A 23923-nucleotide genomic window follows, 5' to 3' on the forward strand; every position below is an offset into this window, starting at 1 on the left:
CTGGCTGACGCGCTGGCCTGGTACTGGTTTTAGTAGCTGCTGTGCTGGTGCCGTGATGTTAAACACCGCCGTTTATTGGGTTAGTGGAGTCCTGATTCTCCTGAAGATTGTCCCAGGGCCAGTTACCTCACTGGACCTTTTGTGCTGCCAGAATGGCAGCTGTGTGCACTGGATCGCTAAAATCGGATCAGGTAAGTGCTGTATGTCTGTGGATTCCCAGTTGTTTCACTGGGTTAGAGCGTGTGAAGAGTTTGGTTCGTATTATCTATGGAGATTATTACAAACAATGTGTTCTTCGAGTTCTAACCCGCCTTTTCCTTTGCTTTTCTCTTTGCAGGTTGCCAAAAGTTGCCCGGAGTCGGAAAATCCAGAAGCGCCTGCTGAGAAGACGAAGCGGGAGTGACTTGCCGGTCTGCGAGTTGAAGAGGAAGTCGCGGAAACCTCTGGACGGCCGCTAGAAAAAGGTGAGTAGAAAACTGCAGGTCAGTTAACGTCTCTGTTCTTCTCTTTTCAGGCACGGGTGTCCGCAGTGAAGAGGATTGACTTGCCGGTCGCAAAATCTGTGGAATGCTGTAGAAGTTTCTGGAGTCAGGAACCAGGTACGCGTGTGCTCGAGGCTACAGAATGCACACAAAGCATGGCTTGTTCATCGGGCGTGGCTTTTATAGAGAGCCACACCCGAAGACTAGAGCGTTCAACTTAATTCCGGGTTGGCACTAAATGATCCATATTACTGGAACAGGAAGTTCATGTTACTCTATGAGCGCAGGGAGTACCAATGGGTGAAATGTGTATTAACCCTGTCCTTGCTCGCCATGCTCTCACCCACAGTGCTCCTGCCTGTTTTTCCCCCTTGCCTTCATGAATTGAATATGAAGGTGACTTGGTAGTGTAACCTAGGCTAGTACCCATGACATTATGTCACGTCCCAATATGTTTTCAGGTGCCTGCTTGGAGTAAAGTAGGGGTAGTGATATGTTGTGATCTCCTATTGCTAAGGAGATGTTATCAGTAAAGGAAACCACTTCTCGAGCCCCAGAGAATCCTTGTGTGTTCATGGCGTCACCTGCCAACTTGTATTTTCCCTCCTGTATACATGACCTAGTCGCCCCAGTGTCAACCAGGAAGGAAAAGATTTTGTCACCTATAGCCACCCATATGTGAGGTTCCCCCACAGGGTTAGGTGTTACTGATAGGATGGGACACATCAAGTTTGCGTGTGAGCTGTCCTATTGTGGGTACAATGACTGTCCATTCCCAGTGTAAGAGCTATGCCCACTAGTGTCACTCCACCCATCCTTGTCACGGATATCATTGCCGTTGTGTCCATGGGTTTTGGGGAGTCGTCTTGTAGTTGCGTCAACTGTGTGACTGATTGTGCATGTTGGGGCTGTGGTGTTGCCATGTGTTGTGGTTGTAGCTGCTTGTTTGTGGTGCTTGTAGGTGTTGGGTTACTGGTATTGTCTGCTGCTGCACCTGGGGTTGGTGTACATTTTGCTGTGGAGCCTTTTTTGACTGCCCCGTCTGTCGGACGTCTTGCATGTAATACCCATTCTGCCCACTCTGGTAGCTCTGTTGTCCTTGTTCGCCCCATCCTGGTTGCATTCCCCTACTTCTGCATGTACGGGAAATATACCCTAGTTGTCCGCAGGTCCAGCACTGCGGTGGCTCTGACGTTTGCCATGGGAATCCTACCCCTCCTTTACCCTGTCTCTGTGGGAAGCCCCTGAATCCTCCTCCTGGACGCCCTCTCTGGAACCCTCCCCTTCCTCTATAGTTGGTTTGGTTACCACCCATTTGTGCGTACCCTCCTCCCAATTGAGGTGTGAATCGCTGCACAGTAGTATACTGTTGCTGCGGTTGGAGTTGGGATTGCGATACTGCGATCTGTGGTTGCGGGGCTGGGCTAGTTATAAGTGCCCCTTCTAGGGCGTACTTAGCCAGTTTATTTTGAACTAGTTTTGCTTTGTCTGCTTTCCTGCCCTCAGCCTTTTGCTTCATCTTCTCTCGTCATAGCCTGCAATGGTGTACTATTGTAAATTGTATTTCTGACCATGCCTTAGCTTCCATCCCTACCAACTTTTTCATTTGTCTCTGTACCGGCTCTGGTAACCCCTTTATCAAGATGTGATAAAAGATCGCTATCGTTGTATCCCACGCTCCCTAGTCTCATGGCACCAAAGCTCTTGAATCTCTTAGATGCAAGTAACAGGGGTCCTCATCGTCCCGCATCTTGCGTGACGTGATTGCTCCTAAATCTGACATGTCAGGGTATTGTGTCTGCGTGTCTGCAATTTGCGAAGGGGCCCTGCCATGCTCTGTGTGGTCACCCCTGGGAACCCTGCCCTTTTCCAAATATCTGCTGTATCACCTAATATGGAGACCAGCAAGCCCTTGACGTCCCCTACCGCCAACCTGTGCCCCGTTGTCAATTTTTCCATTTCATATATCCACTGAACCGCCCCTCTGCTTCGAGAGGGTCGTCTGCACTTGATGTTCTCGTTATCTGTGTGCTTCCAGGCTACATACTGTCTTCTGGTGTGCATCTATACTGCTGTATCTGAATAGGCCCTCTCTCATCCTCTGCTTCTGCACCTATGTCTGTTACCTCTATTGTATGTGGCCTGTGCGGGGTGTCCCGGTGTGAACATGTGTGCCCCTTAGTTTGTGTTATTGCTGCCCTATCTCTCCTGTGCCCTGGGAGGTCCTGAAACCTGCATATATAAGGCATTTGCAGGGCCGCCCCTTCTGCTGTCTCTTGAGTCGTGTTGTTGGCCTGTTGTCCCCCGTCTCTCTCCTTTTGTGTTTTATACTCCCATGACATTCCCGTGCCTGTGCGTGTAATATAAAGTTTACTAGGCCCTTCCCTTTCTTCATCACTTTGTTTGTCGGCTCCGTCCTCGCCTACCTCATTGCTACAAAATCCGTCAGAGAATGTCAATTTGCGTGCATGTGGTTAACGTACAGTTACAGTCTCAAAATCAATATTTTTATACCCACATGCATTCTCCTCTTCCCGTGCTCTCAAGTGTATTACCTCTCTGCCTATCGTAGGTGCCCTGGACATACTTGCGCCACCTGCTGTACACTAGTGAGAGACCTACCTATCCTGTTGATTCTCCCAGCGCTCTTCGTCGCGTCGTTTTCTGTCTAACGCCCCCTTGATTGCCTTTCTCACCATTTTGAGTGCCCGCTCCCGCTCGTCATTGTTATTACGCTCCCTTGTTATTCCCGCCAATCTCCGCTCTATTAATTTGCCCTCTTCATACTTACGTGTCTGCAATAATATATTTTTCCTCCAGAGCACCATTTCTCTTTCTGCGTCTTCCCCTTACTCCCTCTCTACCTCCTGTCCCACTTCCTCCATTTCTGCTACCTGCCCTGCTCCCTTCGTGTCCCTTTCCGTTGCCCCTTCCCACTCCTTTCCCAATAAGGCCACCGCTCCTTCCGTTCCTGCCCCTGAAGTTCCAGCCCCCTTAGTATTGTCTACTTTTGTTCCCTCCTCTCCTCCTCCGATTTCTTTTCAGCATTTTCCCGCTGCTGCTCCCTACTTACCACATGCATCGCCCTTCCTCTACAACCCTGTCCCAATTCCAACTCCTCTATTGCCTTAGTTGCACCTTCTGCCTCCCCTGTTGTCACCCCATGCAACTTCAACAGTAGCTGTGCCCCTACCCATTCATCTGGGCCTATCCCTGCAAATTCCATTTTAGTGGGCCGCAGCCCTTCCTCACTGAGGCCTGGCCTGTTGGCCTCCTCCCCCTTCTCTTGCTGCGGGATGTTCGTGGCGTATACCTTTGGGGCATATTGGGGTGGCTTGTACGTGGTGTTTGAATATCCTTATGCTGCTTTTAATTCTCGTGGCTCCCTTACTTCGTCTAGGTCCCGTAATGGGTATACGCTCTGCTCCTCCTCTGAATCATCAAAGGTGACACTGGGTTGTGCTGGAGGTGGCGCGCATGGGTCCGCTCCATCCTCCGTCACCCCCCACAAGCTCATCATCCATGGCCTGTCCTCCTGGAACATGTGCCATAGTTTTACGATCTCCATATGTTTTGCTAACTTCTTTCCCTTATATGTGTTCTGTAGGTGGGTCTGTAGTGATTGCAGCGCGTCTTTGGAGAAAATGCCGTTAGGCAGCCATGATCTTATTATCTTCCCTTCAGTAACTTTAGACCATTGTAGACTGTATTTAACTATCTTATCCTTGTAGAGGGACATGGTCTTACACATGTGCTGTATGGGGGTCACCATTTTTCATGATTCGGTATACATTTCCCTCGTTACCCTCTCGTGGAAAACAGTATCGATTTGTATTTTACCTGACCTCTAACTGAGGATTGCGATCCCCGCTGTCAATGCAAGGGGGAAAGAAAATCGTAGGTTATGCAATGCAGTTTATATTATTTCTCTCTTCTCTTTTTCCTTTTTCTACGAACCTCTGTACCTTATGCAGCATATTCTCGTACTGCCCTGTCTTCACCAGAGCTGCTGCAGTTCGGCACACCACCTCAATCATGCGCAGGCGCCGCCCGCGCACTGCTGCTCGTTCACCTGTCCAGCAATCCCAATGCAGTCCTGCTAATCCTTCATCACTCACAACTCAATGTCCTATGCAATGGCCTATGGGTGATGTCACCAAACTAAGGTTTATTCAGAATATTCCTCAAACTTCGTTCCCTACAAATAATTTGCTGTCCCTACAGAATATCTCTTTTATCCCTCATTCAGATGTACCTCGCCCTAGATTCTTCCCATCCCTCACTGGATGTTTACTCAGTGGCAGTGTGTCCTATTGGATCATCGATTCAATGTTATTCATTATTCCTCACAGGGGAATATCATTCCTGGGGTGGTCTTTTTGTCTCACACTTGGCCAGAAGTGAAATCAGTCTGTTCTTAGGATATCCGGTGCTATATGCTGTACTGACATATGTCCACTTTTGCAGTACCTCTAATATGTTTGTTTTTCCAATATCGATGCACGTCTCGCGGCAAACGTCTGCTGCATCCCTCACTGAGTAAACATCGAGTGAGGGACGGGAAGAATGAAAAATTTGAAGTCCCACAATCAGAATTGAGACGCCCTCCACACAGTGAAAGACGGAGCGCAAGACACCAACCCCCAGAACCCATATAGAACAAAAATGGGCCCGTACAATCACAGCGTTAATTTTATCTTTTTTTCTTTTAGCTCTTAACCACACGAATTAACAGTGAAACACATATTGTATAAGGATATTATTCAAATGGTATTGCTCTTTGTTGATAAGTCACATGAAATGGAAGCAACAATAATAAAAAACAGTCAGATTGACTTTCAGTAGTAGTGCGCACCTATTTTTAGTAGATCATTTAAATTAGTGATAGAGAACAGGGCAAGTTTTCTCTTTTATCCCCTAACCTTGACAGGCGATGCACCAGCGCACCACTAAGGCGAGGTACATCTGAATGAGGGATAAAAGAGATATTCTGTAGGGACAGCAAGTTATTTGTAGCGAACTAAGTTTGAGGAATATTTTGAATAAATATATTCTGTTTCTGTTGTGTTATAATGACGAATGGGTTGAGACAGGGTCGCTAACCCGTTGACTTTAGTTGTGATTAACTACCAAACTAAGGTTTGGAACACCTTGTGAGCGCACAGAACAACAGTGCATTATTTCAACCCCACACCAAACCCACAATGCCACACAGCTGTCTTCCCACCTCCCAGTAGTGGAGTGTGCTCATCAATTCAATATCAATTCTATGTAATTAGACTGCACCTGTCGCGTCGCCAGATGTGTGACACGTTTCTCACGGGGGAAACTTAACCTGCTAAATCACCTTCCGCAATTTAAGTTAGCTTCGGCTAACTCTTAGGGGAATACATCATCTATTCACCGAGCTAAAACGTCGGACTAATAGGAATCCATCACATCTACATATACATTCACAATCCAAGCCTCTTGAGCGACCGACCCTGCTTAACACAAGAACCTGTTGCCTCGCAGCCTGAACACTTGCTAGACACAGAAAAGGGACTGCTACCTACGCTCCAATCCCTACCACCATGCACGTGCTACCCAACACTTAAATGTCAAAAGAAGAAAATCATCACAAATTACACTCCCCTCATTCTATTTACGTATCCCCCCACCCACACAAACTGGGTTGCTCATTTCATGGACCACACTTACGTTGTTACATGCCTGCCGGCGCCACTCGGCCGCTGACTCATATCTTTTGGCTCGTCTCGCCCCTTGTGGACTGCGTTGACAACTCGCAAATCGCGAGCGGGATAATTTGTGAAGTCGGCTCCCAACGACCAATCTCCGTTTGTGCAATCCAGTTTTCTCTCAATTCCCGCGAGGGTCCTGCAGTCCTCCGAGGTCCGACGTCTGAGGAGGCAGCACCTGGCCAGGTGATGTCACAAACGATATTGCAGGGACCTCCAACTTGTTAGGGTAATTTCTGGGGCCGGCAGAGACGTGCCAAGGGTCCGTGGACTCCCCGTTCACGGAAGGCTCTAACTCCTTCCGTGGTCCCAAAGAAGTCCAGGTCCACACAAGGAGCAAGGGTTACTGTGGTTTATTATGCAAAAGGCACAGGGGTCATATGCTAGGAGCGATCCAGGCACATTTCGTGGCATTCTGGCTCGCAGGCCAGTTTTGTATCCTCGTGATGTTATAACCACCGTCACTCAGCAAACGCCCTCCAAAACCTACCAATGCCCAGGATTGGCTCCTGAGTAGTAGGTCCAGTATAGGACCCTATAGAGAAGAATTGTTATTGGACGTTACTGTGTCAGGTGGTCTACTTGGATCATCATCGAAAGTTACTATTTCTAAAAATGTTACAGTAGGGAAGCCCAGTGATTGGTTGGTAACCCACGTCACCTGCCCCAGACACCAGCATCGTAATTGGTCAGGGTGCGGGCCCCCAAGTCAAGGACCAACTGCATTCCCAGCCCGCGAGACACCTGTTCCCACTACATGTCGACTATGTCTCAGCAAGTTGCAACTATGTGTCTGCGTATTACAATAGTGTGTGGACGACTAATGCCGTAAGAGTGTTCCATTCCCATCGTACGAGGTGGTTGGAGGTATTGAGTATGTTGCGAGTTGCTGTCTGGCTGTGGGGCGGTAACTCGTTCCCAGCCTCCTAGTCTTAGTCCGTTCTAAGCTCGGCCGAGTCACGTGGTTTGAGATCACTCTTACAAGCTCAATTAACTAGAATTTAGCTTGTATTTTGGAGGGAGCATTCTTTGCTGCAGCCAAAGTCACCCTGGCTCGGGATGTGGAATGTCACCTTGCAACATGGTGGCCTTGGCAGCATGTTGCTCACGCTGGTGTTCTTTCTGCTAGCATAGCACCTTGCGGCTTGGGATTTATCTGAGACCATTGCTGACTACTGTATTCTCCTAAGGCCTGCTCTGGCTGCTATTATGGAGTTCTCATAGTGTCCATAGGGTAGTGAGAGTTTTACGGTTGGTCAGGTCCCTTGAGTGTTCCTGTCCTTCCATAGGGTAATTGTATGCAGTTAACTGTATGTAGGCATCTGCAAGCATATACAAAAGCTCTTCTTTGCTTCTTGTGTTTCTGCAGTGCTATAGCATGCCTAATGACAAAAAAACAAACGTGCTGATAGTGTGTATGTGTCACCGTCCTCTATCTCATTGAATTGTACATGTTCTTCATGTAGATTGGTGCGTGTGTGTCCCAATTGCGTGGATTGCGCGTGTGCTTCATGTCTAACGGGGCTATGTCGTCGGGATGTCTCTAACGACCTGCAACATGGCGTCTTCAGTTTGATGCCGTTAGTCAAGTCTGTCCATGCAGTTGTCTCCAGCTCTATCCTGTGTCTCTTTGTCCACTCTGGGTAGATTTTCCATGGTAGCAGGAGCATATGATCGGCCGGTAGGGTACCTATCACGGTAGTTGTCCATGGCTGGAACAGGTGGCCATGTTGTTGCTGGTGCTTCTTTCGGTTAGGGGGTCATCCCGGACACAGGGTCTGCTTGGATTTTCCATTTTCATGTCCTCTTCCTGAACCCAATCTGTTCTCCACAGAGGATCCCATTCGTGTCTGCTGAACATTCCAGTTCTTTTAAGATAATGCTTGTAAAGAGTTTGCTATCTACATTCAGTAAGGCAATCGGGTGATAGTTCTCTGGATCTGCCCAGATTGCCCTTTTTATAAATTGGAATAATTATTGCTACGTTCCAAATGGATGGATAGCTTTACTATGAATAATGTTTTCATGAAGTCACTTACTAAGTCTGCTGTTACGCTGGGAACGCTGCTTTGTGGACTTTGTTAAAGACTTTTTCAGCTGCTTAAGGAGCCACAGACTTATTTGACTCAAAAAGTGCCTAATCAGCTGTTTTTGTCTGTTTTTGTGCCTTGTAGGAGATTGTAGGAGTTTAACCAAGGAAAAACTCCTCCCACTTACCCAAGTTTCCTTTATCTACGTGAACGCAGCGCTTCTCGAGCGAGTGCTTCACGAAGTCGCTTACTAAGTCTGCTGTTGTGCTGTTAAGCGTAGTTATAAACCATCAAGGGCACTACAAGTGCAGTGAGCAGGGTGAAGCCCTAACAAACTAGTATTGTAACACAACAAAGGAGGGCAACACACAACTGTGTATCATTTTGAAAAGGCAGTGGAGAGACCCATTAGGTATGGACCCAAAGCGCTGTGCAGAGTGTGGCCAAAGGAGACACAAGGTTACCTTAGAAAGACAGTAGGACAGAGAGGAACAAAACTGTCTATCCCTTAGCCCTTAACCTCACTCAAAAAGGTTTCAAGGGATCTTTCCCTAGGAAGCGCTGGTGTGCCGCTTACAAAAAGGGGGAGATAGTAAAAGAGGTCAAAGAGAATTCATTTTTGAATAACTGTAACAACATCAAGGTTGTTCAACTCTTGTGTGTCCTTGGTCACCATCAATAGAGTATCAACGTGAAAGTAAAAGTAAGGTTTACACCTGGGACTGAATATACATATACAAGGTAACAGATCTGAACTGTCTATTACGGGTACTATATAACTTTACTATCCCATAGACAGATCAAGATTTCCCAGGGTGACTCTACAAATAAAAAGACCCCACATTGGAAACAGGTATTAAGACAATGTCATTCTACTGCTGAAACCCATATTTATGAATACAGCAGGTCCCCACTATTGGGGATGTACCCGTTTTCAAGTGTAGATCAAGTGAAGACAAACATATAGGTTACGTAATCCCTTCGAGTAAAGTGTTTTTGTAGTGGAAGAAAACATCCCCCAAATGGAGACCTTACGTATAGTGGAGAGAACCCTACAAGAAATGGGGTCAAGTTTGGAAATGCCAGCCCAGTTCATTTTACAACTAACAGAAATAGCACTAACAAAAAATGTCTTCCTATATGGGGAAACATTTTTCCAACAGTGCTCAGGTACTGCGATGGGAGCAACTTTTGCTCCGTCTTTGGCCAACTTATATGTGGCTCATTTTGAGGAAACATACATTTACCCCCATACAAACCCATACTGGGATAACATCACAGTATGGGCTCGCTATATTGACGACATTCTCCTAGTGTTTACGGGGGAGGAAGCCACACTAAATGAGTTCATTCTTTGGCTTAACTCTAGAAACAGATACCTAAAATTCAGCCATAGTGCGACAAAGAAAACTACACAATATTTCTTGATGTAGAGATAAGTGCCAACTCCGTAGCCTTGACCACAACGGTCTTTAGAAAACCCACAGAACGAAATTCTTTGCTACAATATTCTAGCTTTCACCCCAAAAGCTTGCGGGATAATCTGCCCTTCGGGCAGTTCCTCAGATATAGAAGAAACTGCTCTAGCCTACAAGAGTATGATGTTCAATCTCTTGTTTTGAAAGAACGTCTCCTGGAAAGAGGATATCCGACTAGAATCATTAGGCAAGCCAGAAAACGGGCGAGAAACATTCCCCGGGAAGTCACATTACAACAGGCCAGACGTCCGGAGGGACAACAAACGATCACAGCAATCTTTGGATACTCCTCTAAAATCAACCAAATCAAAAGGGAAATCCTTAAGCTCTGGCCCATACTGAATGTAGGGGATCTTGCCCCTCCACGCTTTGCCATCAGAAAAAGAAAAAACATCAGGGACACCTTAGTTCATTCCTATAGAGAACAGGGAAAAGATACATCTACCACCCTATGGAACACTACACCTGCTACGGGACATACACCATGTGGCAGGTGTAATGTGTGTGATCTGACCACACGCACCAAATCGTTAGAGCTGGGGCTTCGTACCCCCTGGACACAGAACTCCCTGACTAATTGCAATACAACAAACGTGGTATATATGGTCACATGTCCTTGCAATCTGTTGTATGTTTGTATGTAGGTATGACTAGTAGAGCTATAAAAAAACGGATGCAGGAACACATGTCCTGCATTAGAACTAGGTGGGAAAATGCACCTCTAGTAGCCCATTTTCTGGCCCTAAAACACAAACCTGAGGATATAAGATGGAATATAATAGAAAAGATCAGGTGCCCACGAAGAGGAGGCGATGTTGCCAGCATGCTTCTTAAACGTGAGCAAAACTGGATTTTTCGCCTCAAAACGGACTCAAGGGGCCTTAATGAATCCATTCCCTGGCAGGCCCTCTCTGTCATGATATGATCAGACAGGTATTTACTTACTCCCATTTAAAAAAACAATATGAAAAAACAAAATGGGGCCACACCCTATTTGATTTCTGCCCATATCCATCAAATTAAATTACACTCCAACATATATGCGACCCACAAAAAGCTATTTGTGTTTTGGAGTATTACCAGCAGAAGAACATTATGCCCACTACAAGTACATGCCACTTCCTCTATTTGTCAGCATCGGCGACATGAGGGATAGAGATAGTACATATCTGGACATTAATCTATATATAATTTATTTATTTACTTCTATATAGCTTTACTACCCTCGCCAGGGTGCACATATTGCGTGACTCAATGTCGTGCAAAGCCTTCCTTTGGGTCTTGTTTCCCTTTGTTTTGGACGCGCACGCGAAGGAAAATCCGCATACAGCTGTTTTCCTCGCTCGGACGCATACGCGAAAGGGAAAACGCTCACGTGACGTAGGTCACGTGTCCCTGGCGTATCATCCATTCATCACAGACCCGGCTACGGCTTCTCCGTAGTTTCGGGGTTTGCAGGAGCGGAGCCGTGGTCTCTGGACAACAAGTAAGCATTCCGGCCAGTAATGGTAGAAGTTTTCCTTCTTCATTTTCTCTCTCGCTCCCGCGTTTACCATCTTTTTGAAAACCTAGGGAGCGCGTGACCTTGATTTAAACAGAATTGAAAAAAATGAACACACACTCTGAGTGGTACTTGCTGTTTTTTCTTTCAGCCACCATCACTCGGCTACTGTGTGGTCTTACAACATCGAATCAATAACTTTGTCAGGCGAGAAGGTTAGTACATGTGGCACTTTACTTTCCTATCCAAATTACCAGAGGCTGTAGATCTACTTGTTTCTCGTTCTTGTCTTTTCAAGGATACTGTCCCAGATTGGTCACTTAAGAGAACAACATGCATTATGTTTTTAATAGTTTCAATTCAACTGCTACCACATAAGTGAACCACAGATTTGATTATGACACTGTCTGTTGGCCCCCCTTTTTCTACATGTATCTGTTTTGTGTTATACTTGACCTTATAGGCTTGTCCTTGGTCTTATGAAAGGTGACGCAGTGATTTCACCTGCAGTCTCCTAGCATTTAGTGCGCATGGCAGTCTTTGGGAGCTACTAAGGCTTTGTTGTCTTTGTTTTCCCTTAGGTTTCCCCTGGGAACTTTTTCCTGTTCTGGCACTGGAAGTTGGGGTAATGTATAAAGAACAAACCCTACTGGCAGAAACATGGTGATTGAACACCATGCACCATTATAGACTCCTTCCCCTTTGTTTTTAGAAGACTGTCCTGAAGAAAGTGGTTACACCTAAAATACACCACTGAAACCGGTAGACAGCGGTTGTGATGTGGCGGAGAACCAAAACATACTCTACCATGACCATGAACAACCTTTAATGTCTTTTAGCATAGCCTTACGTCCCCTTCCACTACAAAAACACTTTACTCGAAGGGATTACGTAACCTATATGTTTGTCTTCACTTGATCTACACTTGAAAACGGGTACATCCCCAATAGTGGGGACCTGCTGTATTCATAAATATGGGTTTCAGCAGTAGAATGACATTGTCCTAATACCTGTTTCCAATGTGGGGTCTTTTTATTTGTAGAGTCACCCTGGGAAATATTGATCTGTCTATGGGATAGTAAAGTTATATAGTACCCGTAATAGACAGTTCAGATCTGTTACCTTGTATATGTATATTCAGTCCCAGGTGTAAACCTTACTTTTACTTTCACGTTGATACTCTATTGATGGTGACCAAGGACACACAAGAGTTGAACAACCAGTTATGTTGTTCCGGTTATTCAAAAATGAATTTTCTTTGACCTCTTTTACTATCTCCCCTTTTTGTAACCGGCACACCAGCGCTTCCTAGGGAAAGGTCCCTTGAAACCTTTTTGAGTGAGGTTAAGGGCTAAGGGATAGACAGTTTTGTTCCTCTCTGTCCTACTGTCTTTCTAAGGTAACCTTGTGTCTCCTTTGGCCACACTCTGCACAGCGCTTTGGGTCCATACCTAATGGGTCTCTCCACTGCCTTTTCAAAATGATACACAGTTGTGTGTTGCCCTCCTTTGTTGTGTTACAATGCTGTTAAGTGTGTCAGCGTTTCGCTGTTGCTTTGGATTACCTTTTTTTAAAACATTTTTTTATATTTCCTTTCACTGATGCGCGTTTTTATTTAAAAGTGCAAATTCCGTACTTCGCACCTCTGTCAATTAAACTCTAAGTTTGAATGTATATGCTGAAAACAGGGATGCTGGCCCAACCAGTTGTATCAAGTGCCTCTGTACTTTTAAAATCCACCACTCCGAATCCCTCACCCACGATATCCCTCAAAAGAAAATTAAGCGGTCATCACTTACTTGCACCAGGAAAGAAAATGGCCTCTACTGACATTTGTGACTTTTACTCGATATGTCAAGATTCATCGCGTGGTTCGGAAAGTGAGCATATTGCATTAAATGCACCGAATAATGCAAATATTGTTGTCCCTCCATGTGTTGACTTAACATGTTCCTCCCCTAATACTTTAAACATTTCGATCACTGATTCTCAAATTGCTCATGTTTCTGATAAACCACCCCCTCTCTCACAAGTGCATTTAGAACCCCCGTGTTATCTCCTAGTGCAAATATTAATCACGTCACTCTACCAATCGTGATTCCTGATGATAACACAAGTGCGCAACTACCTGACTCTTTAGGAGCTGATCCAAGGGACCTTCAGGACAATGAAATCATTGCTCCAATTGCTTTAACTTCTCCTTATACTCCCTTGTCCAAAACACCCTCTGTCCGAAGTTCGTCTTCCTCCTCCGCAAATTTGGAGTCCTCTAAGAACAACAATGATAGCTTGTATCATTCCCCCACTTTATTTGAACCGGAACATGATAACTCTATTGCCTTGTCGACCTCCATCATTCATACCATTCCTCGGAGACCGCCTTTCAATTCCATCCTGCACCTATCAGGCTCGGCGGTTCTCACCCAATCAAATACGCTAATAGAAATTACATTAAGCGCAATTAACTCCTCAGTTAATTCTATGCTTAAATTATTTGAAACTTTAGAAACCAGAAGTCAACAGCAATCAATACAATTGAATACACTGGTATCCACTATCAACATAAGGAAGGCATCACAGGGTACTCAAATGATTGACTTTCCTCGTTCACCGCCTGATGTGAATTCCAATTGCTTTCTTGTAAACCCAACCAGAACTCCCACTGATTCTAGACGATCTATGAACACTGCTTATACTTCTCTGGCTTCTTTTTCAGAGGTTATTCATCCAGTTGAACCTACAAACTTGCCAACATCGAGCTTTCTTCCTTCTGTCACTGATAATAGCCCAACCATTCCTGTGGCTACCTTAACAGTAGACAAAGCCACAGTTCCAACATACAACATTTTCAGTTCTCATTCTCACTCAGATGCCATAACACAACTCTCTACTAAAGAAAATCCCAAAAAACAGATTGTCTATTCAGTGAGCACGAGATCAAACATTAGACAATTCGTCAAATGAATACGACTCATTCAAATGCAGAACAACAATGTCAATAAAACAACCAGAACCAAACAAAGAAATATTGTTAAATCTAAGGGACGTAATCGTGCTTCAGCTGTGGCTCGAATTGACGATCATGAGCCATTGAATGACCTAATTCAAGCCATTTCTGTTCAAACAACAAGTTCGGTAAAACCTGACTCTGCAACGGCTCAAGTTACAATGGTATCTGATTTAACAGCTTACCACACCCCTGCCTTACCTTTACTGCCGCCTTCAAATTCTGCCTCACGAGAAATACTTTTACCTTCTATTCCCAAAGAAAATTCTTCCATTACCATCTCACAAACTGAGGCAATATTATTAGATGTGCGGGCAAAAATTAAGAGATCAATGGACAAATTTCTAAAATTCAAAATCTCTTCTGACCAGCTTGCTTTGCCTACTCCAATGATCTCCTCATCTTCTTCTTGTCTCAGACCTTTAACTAATCAGCAACCCGAAATGATTGAGGAAACCAATAAGCTCTATTCCACACAGAACATACATAATAGAAACAGGAATGAGCGCCCATGTAAATTAAGCGCTCCTTTGAAATCTAGACACCCCTTACCAATTAACCAACACCACCGATTTCTTCTAAAGTGTCGAGCTGCTCCTTTTCCAGCTTAGTATGATCTGTCAAGATCAAGGTGTTCCAGCATTACTAGGTGATATTGAATCATTGTGCGATATCGCGACATGAGATATAGTTCAAGATGAGTTCTAAGATGAAGAAGATTGGTCTGTGATTCGCATTTGGGTATGATCATCATTGGTTCGCAACACCTTATGGCAAGCCAAAATGAAACTCTTCTCGATGGGCTTTCTTTTGGCTCTTGACCCACTTGACCATGAAGAACGTTGTGATGCAATTCCCCAATCCACAAATTTTGCAACTCCGACGACAAAGAAGCTGAGGTTGTACTCTTCCTCTAGACTCCAAACGCATCCTCATATAACTACTCGGCTTAATCCAAACCATCAGCCTGAGTCACGATTCTGGAATCACCAGGAATAACCATCATTGCAACTAATGCCCAATCATTATCGAATCGGAAGCTGGCACAAACGCGGTCACTCACATCTGATGACTGCTATGAATTCTATAACATTAAGCCACACCATTATGGCCTTTCAAGAAACATGGTTATTAGAGAGGCCAGTGTGGAGTGGCTATGATTTAATCTATAATCCTGCTAAAACTGGACTGATGGGTCGACCCTCTGCGGGCTTATTAGTTGCGGTGAAATGTGGACTAGGGTTACAAATTAGCCCTTGGCTCGCCCCAAACCACCACCTTCAACTTGTGAGAATTAAATTTACTGGGGGAGCTATTGCTTTTATAAATGTCTATCGGAACCCAGCTGCCATGACAGATCTAACCTTTTTTTCTGAATTGGAAGCAATTCTAGACATAATTATGCAGGATGCAGAAATTACAAATGTATTTATAGTTGGTGACTTCAATAAAGACTGTCTTCCTAGCTCCAAAAATAAATCCATGCCAGCCTTTTGTAAGTGCAAGACCTTAATGGAATATCTTAATCTCATTATGTTGAATGGTGCCTGTGAGTGTGATATTCCTCCGCATAATACATGGTGCCGAGGCACTACGACTTCCACTATTGATTTTGCATTAGTTAATGCCTGCACATTTTCAGAAATTGTGAACTTCAGAATTATCGAGCGCAAATCTAGTGACCACAAACTACTATCAATACTCTCTAAACAAATAACCTATCTAAAATACAGCTGCTGTGGTCAACAATGCAAGAACTAGATTGCCCTGGACGAACAATTCGTTAGAACACTTTAAAGAACTCATTATTAATAACAAGACTTCTCGGTGGCCTTATGAACCCTACACATCACACTTATCATTGTTTCGAACCAAAGTTGTTATAAATTCACATTCGCATAATGTACATAAACACACCTTTGATCGAGAGATTCAAGAGCAAACAACTTGGTTAAAATGTCAAAAACGCTGCACCGCACATTTACCATCTAGGACAAGGCAATCTATGCTGAGAGCTCTTAAATGTAAATATAGGAATTGGCTCAAATGTTAAAAGGCAACCTAATGATGGTGAAGCTATGCTTTCTGCAATAACTTCAAAACATTTGTCAGCCATATGGTCCCTTCTGAATACTGTCAACCATGACTCACAAACTCCAGTTCAAGTGAATGGTGCTTTGGAGAGTGTGTGGATTGAATACTATACAACTTTATATGCACTCCCAAGTGAGCCCCCACAGCCGGTCACACTACCATCAGGGCTTTTTGGACAACTGAAAATACTGGAGGAAGACATATTGTACTTTATTCAGAAATCCAGTTCTTCAAGAGTCCCGGGCCCTTATGGTCTTTCGAATTACACATTCAAACAGAATCCTTCGGAATGGGCTGCTATATTTCATCATCTTTTTGCACAAATACTTAGCTCAAATGTTATTCCTGATTCCTGGCGCCAGTCGATCATCGTTCCGATCTTTAAGAAGGGTGATCGGTCTGATCCATCAAATTACAGACCGATCGCCCTTCTTGACGCCCCTGGGAAGATGTTTGCTCGCTTCATTCTATGAGATTTCAATTTATGGACATTGAAACATTTTAAACGTGACCCCTGTCAGACGGGTTTTATCCAAGGCTTAGGCACCTCAATTAACCTCATGACATTAACAATTATTATTAATTCTTATCATATGACTAGACAACCACTCTATTTAGTTTTTATTGATCTACGAGCCGCCTTTGACTGTCTCGCGGGAAATTCTATTAGAAAAACTTAAAGTTGCAGGATGCTCCACTTATCTGACAGCACTGATTCATTCTTTACACACTAACACTACTATCCAAATTAGACTTACTACTGAAGGTGTGTTGACTTGTCCTATTAATACTCATAGAGGTCTAAAACAAGGATGTGTGCTAGCCTCATTAGTCTTCAATTTGTTTCTAGCTGAAATTGGCCTTGTTCTCATACAAGCACTGAGAGATCCTCCAAAATTAAGTCTTAAAGCGACCCGAGCCCTGCTTTATGCGGATGATCTTGTTCTACTCTCGCAAACTCCTTGTGGTCTTCAAAATTGACTTAACGCAGTACCTTCATACACTCGACGAAATTCGTTAATATACAAAAAAACAAAATTATGATTTTTGCACCTAAGCGGAAAAACATTGTAGCGTCTTACAATTGCCATATTGATAATTCTCAAATTGAGATTGTTAATCAATACACTTACTTGGCCGTGACTATTTCTCCGTCGGGATTTCGTCAAGATTCCTTCTGGTTGGAAATCACTTTTGTAAAAATCTTTTTTTTGATTATATACAAATAAAATAAAAATAAAAAAAAATTCTAATGTTAAATCACAGTCCCATTGGTTAACTATCAATGAGAAACTTGGACAGATGATCTCCCAGACTAAGATCCTTCAAGCAAGGCTGGGGAAGTTTTCAATTGCTCCGGCTGTGACCTATTGTCAAAAGGTTACTCCGATTCTGCTCTACGGGTCTGAGACCCAGGGTCTAATGCCGGAGCCCTGCTGGAGTAGATTGGAGAGCATCTATTGCAGGCACTGTTTAAGTTTACCAAATTGTGTATCGATTTGCTGGATCAGAGACAAATTAGGTCTCTTCTCTTTATATACACGACACTTGTGGCTCATTGTCAGTTTATTTCGTAAGTGTGTAATGACCACGGACAATCAAATGTTAATAGGCACACTGTCAAATCATTTATTTACAAGTAATGAAGCGCATGTGTCCAAATGGCGTCAAATTTGCTATTAATGCTTTAGCTGAGGCTGATAATTCTTTTCAGACCCTACTTGATAATCCTATGAGAGTCAAGAGCCAAGATGTTTACTGCTGACTGGATTGGAAATCGAGCACAATGTCTAAAGTTACATGATTTTGGAGACTATCTACAATTGCACAAAAAACAGGGTGTAGTGGAGCCATACCTAATTAGATCACCTTCGGTGACAGATAGGATGGAATTTTCCAGGCTGAGATTTAACCTCTGTCCCACTCGCGAAATATTGACAAGGCGTAAACTATTAACGACAGTGAATGGCTATTGTAGACTATGTAATGAGATCGATCAGAAAGAAACTCTACAACATTTACTCACTAAATGCACGGCCCTTGTCCATAAGCGTATACAGCTTCTTAAACCATTGCTTAGACATTACATAGAATTGTCTCCAAGTTTGCTGTGGCAGATGATACTTGAAGGCAAAAACACCTCCTTAAGAATCAATGTAATTCGATTTCTGCATGAGTTAAATTTGTTAGATAAACTTACCGATGAAATCGTGGAGTAATCTAAATTTTAAATGTGAAATCTTAATATGTGCCTTGAATTGAATGAAAGATATTAACTATTGTTCAATTGTGATCATCAATAGCTGACTAGAAAGCTTAATTGCTATTTTAACTGTTTCTCTGATGAATTGTTTCGTTTTCTTACTTCTCCTTTATTATTATTTTATCTTGATTGTTAACAAATCAAACAGTTTAAATTGTGCTCTTTCTTTTTCATTAATGTTATTTATAAATTGGTGTAATTTCAAATTTGTAATTTGTATCATTATTTGATTTTAAAAGTTGATTAAATTCAGCTAATATTTTTTTTAAAAATGTTGTTCAAAAGTATCAACAGAATCTAGGACCAAAGAACTATATTAAACTTGAATATAATGTTTGTGAGACCATTTGGTCCCATAGCTCTTGAAGTCGACGATACCTTTGAGTTCTAATATGACTTCTCTGGTCAGATATAATGACCACTGACCGCTGCCCTTTAGCTCTTTGCAGTTTCCAGGAATTTTATAAAGGTCTTGAAAATGTTTTATCCAGTCCCCTTCTGACACTGAATTACTCATTAGTTCTATTTTGAGTTCCTTTGTTCTTTTGGATGAATGACCAAATGTTTCTCGCATTATTACACACCAGGGCACTGAGCAAAGTTGCCCGTCTTTTTGGAGTCTTAAATATTTGGACCTTCGCACCCAGTTCTGATAACCTGGCTTCAACTTTTTCGCATAAATTCCGATGTACATTTGCACTCCTTTCTCAAGATCCTAATGTTTGGCCTTAATTTTTTTTTTTTACCAGATGTCCTCATCAAAAACATGGGAACGTACGGGCCTCAGTTTATGACTCATAGAAATAGGTTTATCTTATTCCCAAATTAGTTTCAGGAAATGTTCTGTGTGCAGACTGACTCCAATTGATTAACCTCCATGCCTGCTATGAGATCATTTAGATTTTTATTTAATTTTGACCCACCTGCTCTAAACTTTAAAATCCAATTTCCACCCTGGTTCACTTTCTGACGAATCACCTTCCGGGGCACCAGTGGTGCAGGGATGAATATTGGTTTCTAAACCATCAATCAACCCCACACCTCTAGTACGCCAGAAAGGATCTGAACAGATTAAAATACAAGTAAATTCTAAGACCACCTTGTCCAATTTTGGTAACGTGGACAGAACGGCAGGATTATCACTGCAAGCTCGTGGATCGTTGGTTAGTTGCAACACAGCGAAAATACAATTATTACCAATGATAAAAGGGATTGTCCAGTCAATTTTGTATAAAGATATCTACTTTTATTATTACTAGAAAAGACCGTGCTAGTACACTACAATTACAACCCACACTGTAAAGCAACACAGAGGATGGACAGTTTCACGATGGAAAGGGATGCACTTTGGATACTGACAGGAAGGTAGTTGCTAAAGCAATCGGGCTTACTGTTCAAGATTATTTGGTTTCAACTCCAAAGGGGCAAAGGGTTGTAACTGTCTCTATGGGCCTTCGGAGTAGGACCAGGGGGGCAGAACCACAATGCATGTGGTGCTGAAGAAGTTCATGGTGCTCGACAGCGTTTAGGCAGTTCCGGGGCGCTTCGCAGCCTGTGACACAGAGTTGGAGGCAGGAGACAGATGCGGGTACCAGGCGGCAGGCAGTTTTGCGAAGCTGGACGGACGTCTGCAGGCTGTCCGTTGTGCGAGACTTGGGGCCACAAATCGTGGTCTCGGTGCTGGTTGGCGTATCTGGAATGCTGATCGAGGCATCTCGGATGGCACTGGTGTCCTTAAAAAGATGGACGCTGGATGATGCTTGAATGGCACTCCTCTTAGCTTCTTCGCAGGGCTCATGTCCTTTCAAGGTGGACGGCCCAAAGCTCAGGAGGTTGTTAGTAGGTAACGGCCTTGTCCTTTCTCCAGAGACTCTCCGGCACTTCCCACCTAGGAAGCTTGCTGTCAGAACCTAGCAGGGCATGCTGTGTGCTGGCAGGGTACCGGTTCTGGAGCTGCTGGACGTGTTCTTGGAGTCCGAAATTCCTCACACACTTCCAATTTCTGCTCAATTATTTCACCAATTTCAGTAACTGTTAGAAAAAATGTTGCGGTTAGCATATTATGGTCACTCTTAACAGTTTTCTTAATTTCCATATATGTACATTGTTGAAACATGTCACTAGATAAAACTTAGTAATCAATGACAGAATTAGACACGCGCATTATTCCATGTTGCGGCTAGATGGAAATCCCCATTCCCTATTAATAAATCCCAGTCTTGTTGTATATATTGTCTCCAGAGCTTCCCATTTTCTCTCGAAATTTGAATTTTCGTCAATTTAGGTGTGGATTGGGAGGCAATGGGAGTTTAGATCCTCTGCTATAATTCTACTCGCTTCCTCATCCAAAGAGCGTGCTTCCAGTAGAACTTTAGATAATTGAGACAGAAAAAGAGCCAAGTTGGAATTCTCTATGTTCCAATAAAGGTTGAATACAATTATTTGTCTCTTTGTTTCACCTCCATAATATTAACCACCAGGATACCCGGATATTGATTTTGCAGGGGAACTATATTTCTTATCTTAGCATTTCATCCCGCAGTCAACAGACCGTCAAATGGCCTAACTTCATTACTTCGGGTTGCATGCTGATCGATTAAATATCAATGGTTTCTCAATAAATACAGCATTAACCAGGTCTCCTGTAATACTATAGGATCATAGAACATGTTGCGTTGTTGGTAACACATCTGAATCCCTGCGTATTACAACTCAGAATCATCATGTCATCTTCTACTAGAGAGACATTTTGCCCTACATCAATTTCTGGAGGAATTGGGCAAGAATTTCTGGTAATTCAGCCCACGATGTAGAAGCACTCTGAGAACATGTCCTCCTATCAAAGTTCAGGTTTGATGTCTCTTCTGGATGTAGAGCGGCCTGTAGATCTTGTGGATTACTCCTGACCCCTATTAATGGGGAATCCTCAAATACAACTCTCTTATTCAGTCCAGGATTTTTAGTTGTAATTTTGTATCCTAGTTCATGGACATTTTTACGAGCCCCTAATAGTGCTGCTTTCCCCAGACGGGACTTCAAACCAATATCTGCTTCTTTTGTGTTCTCATCATAAGGGAAATTGATATATTCTATATCATGGCATGAAAATAGGTGGAGGCTTGGGATCTCTCTTGTCATTTTCAGAATTATCACTCTATTGGTCTTGTGTTAGTCATTTCTGTCACATTGGTCGATTGACTTGTTGTATTACTTGATTTTCTTTTTCCCTACTGGGTGCTAAATTAATCTTAGACTGAATATCACATTCTACATAATTTGGTTTCAGTTGAGTCACACCCATCGAGTTACCTGATCCTGAGGACTTATTCTTCCCGCAATAGAATACAGACTCCCAATTGCCCCGCAGAAGTATGTTCCTTTCTTGCAAATGTTATTTATTCTGCATTAAAGTGTCATCTTTCACCCTGTTTTCCCCTCAGTCTGAGTTTGCGCTGTTGCATTTTTTCTCTGTGCAATTGACTTTTCATTAATCAGAGGGTCATTTTCCCCTCCATTTCTCTTAATCATTTGCGTTTGTGATGTCACTTTGTTGTTTTTATTTCCTTGCCAACTTTGACATTTGAGATCACGTCTTTCCATCTCCTTCCATTCTTTTTTTACAATATCTTATCAGTAGAACCTTAGACCTCCTCTTCTGCGTATACCATCAATGATTAACATAGAACCACTAACTCCGAATCGGAAGTGTCACTAGCCCATGATTTAGATGGCATTCTACATTGTTTTTTAGAGAGTGCAGTCACCTTTGGGAGATGTTCACTCGGTCGATTATTCTTGATGTGTGTTTTTTTCTCCCCAACAGTCATCTCATTAGGTTGTTTTTCTTCCACAACCGGTAGATTGCACATTAACTTTCTTGAGGCCTTCAGCATTTTTTTCAAAAGGCGCCACTTTCAATACAAGGAATTCAAATACCAAATCTAGCACCTGCAAGCTTTTCACAATTCTGTGCAACCTTGAATCTCCTACTCCACCACCCACCAACTGTGCCAGGGATAATACCTGGTGCTCAAACATCCAAAATGTCCTCTTGAAAAAAATTGACTCTCTTCAAAAAAAGTTCTTAACTGAAAAAGCACCACCTGTAATGTCTCCTCACGTTCCCCAACACATGTCTGACGGCCTCCCTTTCTGGCAGATTGTTCCATGAGAGTCTTCCCGGACAATGCCTCGGGTCCTTGTCACCTGCGGCGAGCCCCAAGGCTTGTGCGTCTCCCTGACCCTCGACAATATTTCACGAAACCTCTATTTGACCCCCCCTGATGACTTGGGCATTTCCTACACACATTAGGCAGATGACACACAGATCTTCCTCGCACCAACAGGAAACTACACCACTGACTCCAACACGCTGCATTCCTTATGCTACACTATCCAAGCCTGGATGGCTTCCCATGTCCTCTGTCTCAATGACGATAAGACAGAAATTCCTCTGTTCGGATCTCAGTCCCAACTCCACAAGGTAAGCGATGATTACAATACCTTCACCATTAACGGCATAACTTTCCCAGTCTCTAGTGTTGTCAAGACCTTGGGTGTTCACCTTGATGCCACCCGATCGCTTATGCGGCAGGTCAACGCTATCACATTTTCTGCTGCATACACCAGTAAGTTGATCAACGCCAGCAGACCTTTCATGTCCTTGAAATGCTGCCTCACCATCATCCGAACGCTTATTTGCTCCAAACTGGATTATTGTAATGTTTTCTTTGCTGGCACCTCCACTCGAAACATCAACAAACTCCGGATCATTCCAAACAATGCACACAGGGCTGTGCTTAACATCCCTAGGAGGGAGCACATCTCAGCAGCAAGAACAAACGCTCACTGGCTACCTATACGTAAGTGTATTATATTCAAAACATTAGCCATTACCTATAAATGCCTATCAAACTCAGCCCACACCTACCTATCTAACAAACTCAAAAAAGTTCAATCTTCAAGACCCGCCCGCTCCACCCATGCCCACAGGCTCATAACTCCAAGATTCAGACTAAAGAGAACGAAAGGCCTAAGTTTCCCGGTCATTGTCTCCAAGAACTGAATCTCACTACACCTGGCACTAAGATCAGAACAGTCTTACTGGGTCTTCCAAAACATCTTAAGACATATTTATTTTCTCAGGGACTGACACTGTTCTGATTTACTCACCTGTGTTTTTGTTTAATCTTTTATTCGTATCTGCTGTTCTAATCCTGTAACCAGCGCCCTGATGCCCGCGGGCTTAGAGCGCTTTACAAATGCTCAAAATAACGAAAGCGTCAAAGATAGCAGTGAGATAAAGGAGGACAACAATTGAGAAATGATTA

General features: G+C 43.4%; 1 protein-coding gene across 3 annotated transcripts in view; it reads left to right on the forward strand.

The window, feature by feature from the left end:
• The window catches only part of LOC138521097 (zinc finger protein ZFP2-like), a 120564-nt gene that overhangs the window by 68904 nt on the left and 27737 nt on the right, over positions 1 to 23923 (forward strand). The window contains exon 2 of one of the 3 annotated variants that reach the window (XM_069633664.1): positions 11811 to 11854. The exons of the other annotated variants lie outside the window; for them this stretch is intronic. The gene's annotated coding sequence lies outside the window, so the exon portion shown is untranslated. The remainder of the gene's footprint in view (positions 1 to 11810; positions 11855 to 23923) is intronic. 3 annotated transcript variants of the gene reach the window in all.

The sequence above is a fragment of the Ambystoma mexicanum genome, chromosome 13 (assembly GCF_040938575.1).
Source record: "Ambystoma mexicanum isolate Mex_15411 chromosome 13, UKY_AmexF1_1, whole genome shotgun sequence".
NCBI lineage: Eukaryota > Metazoa > Chordata > Amphibia > Caudata > Ambystomatidae > Ambystoma > Ambystoma mexicanum.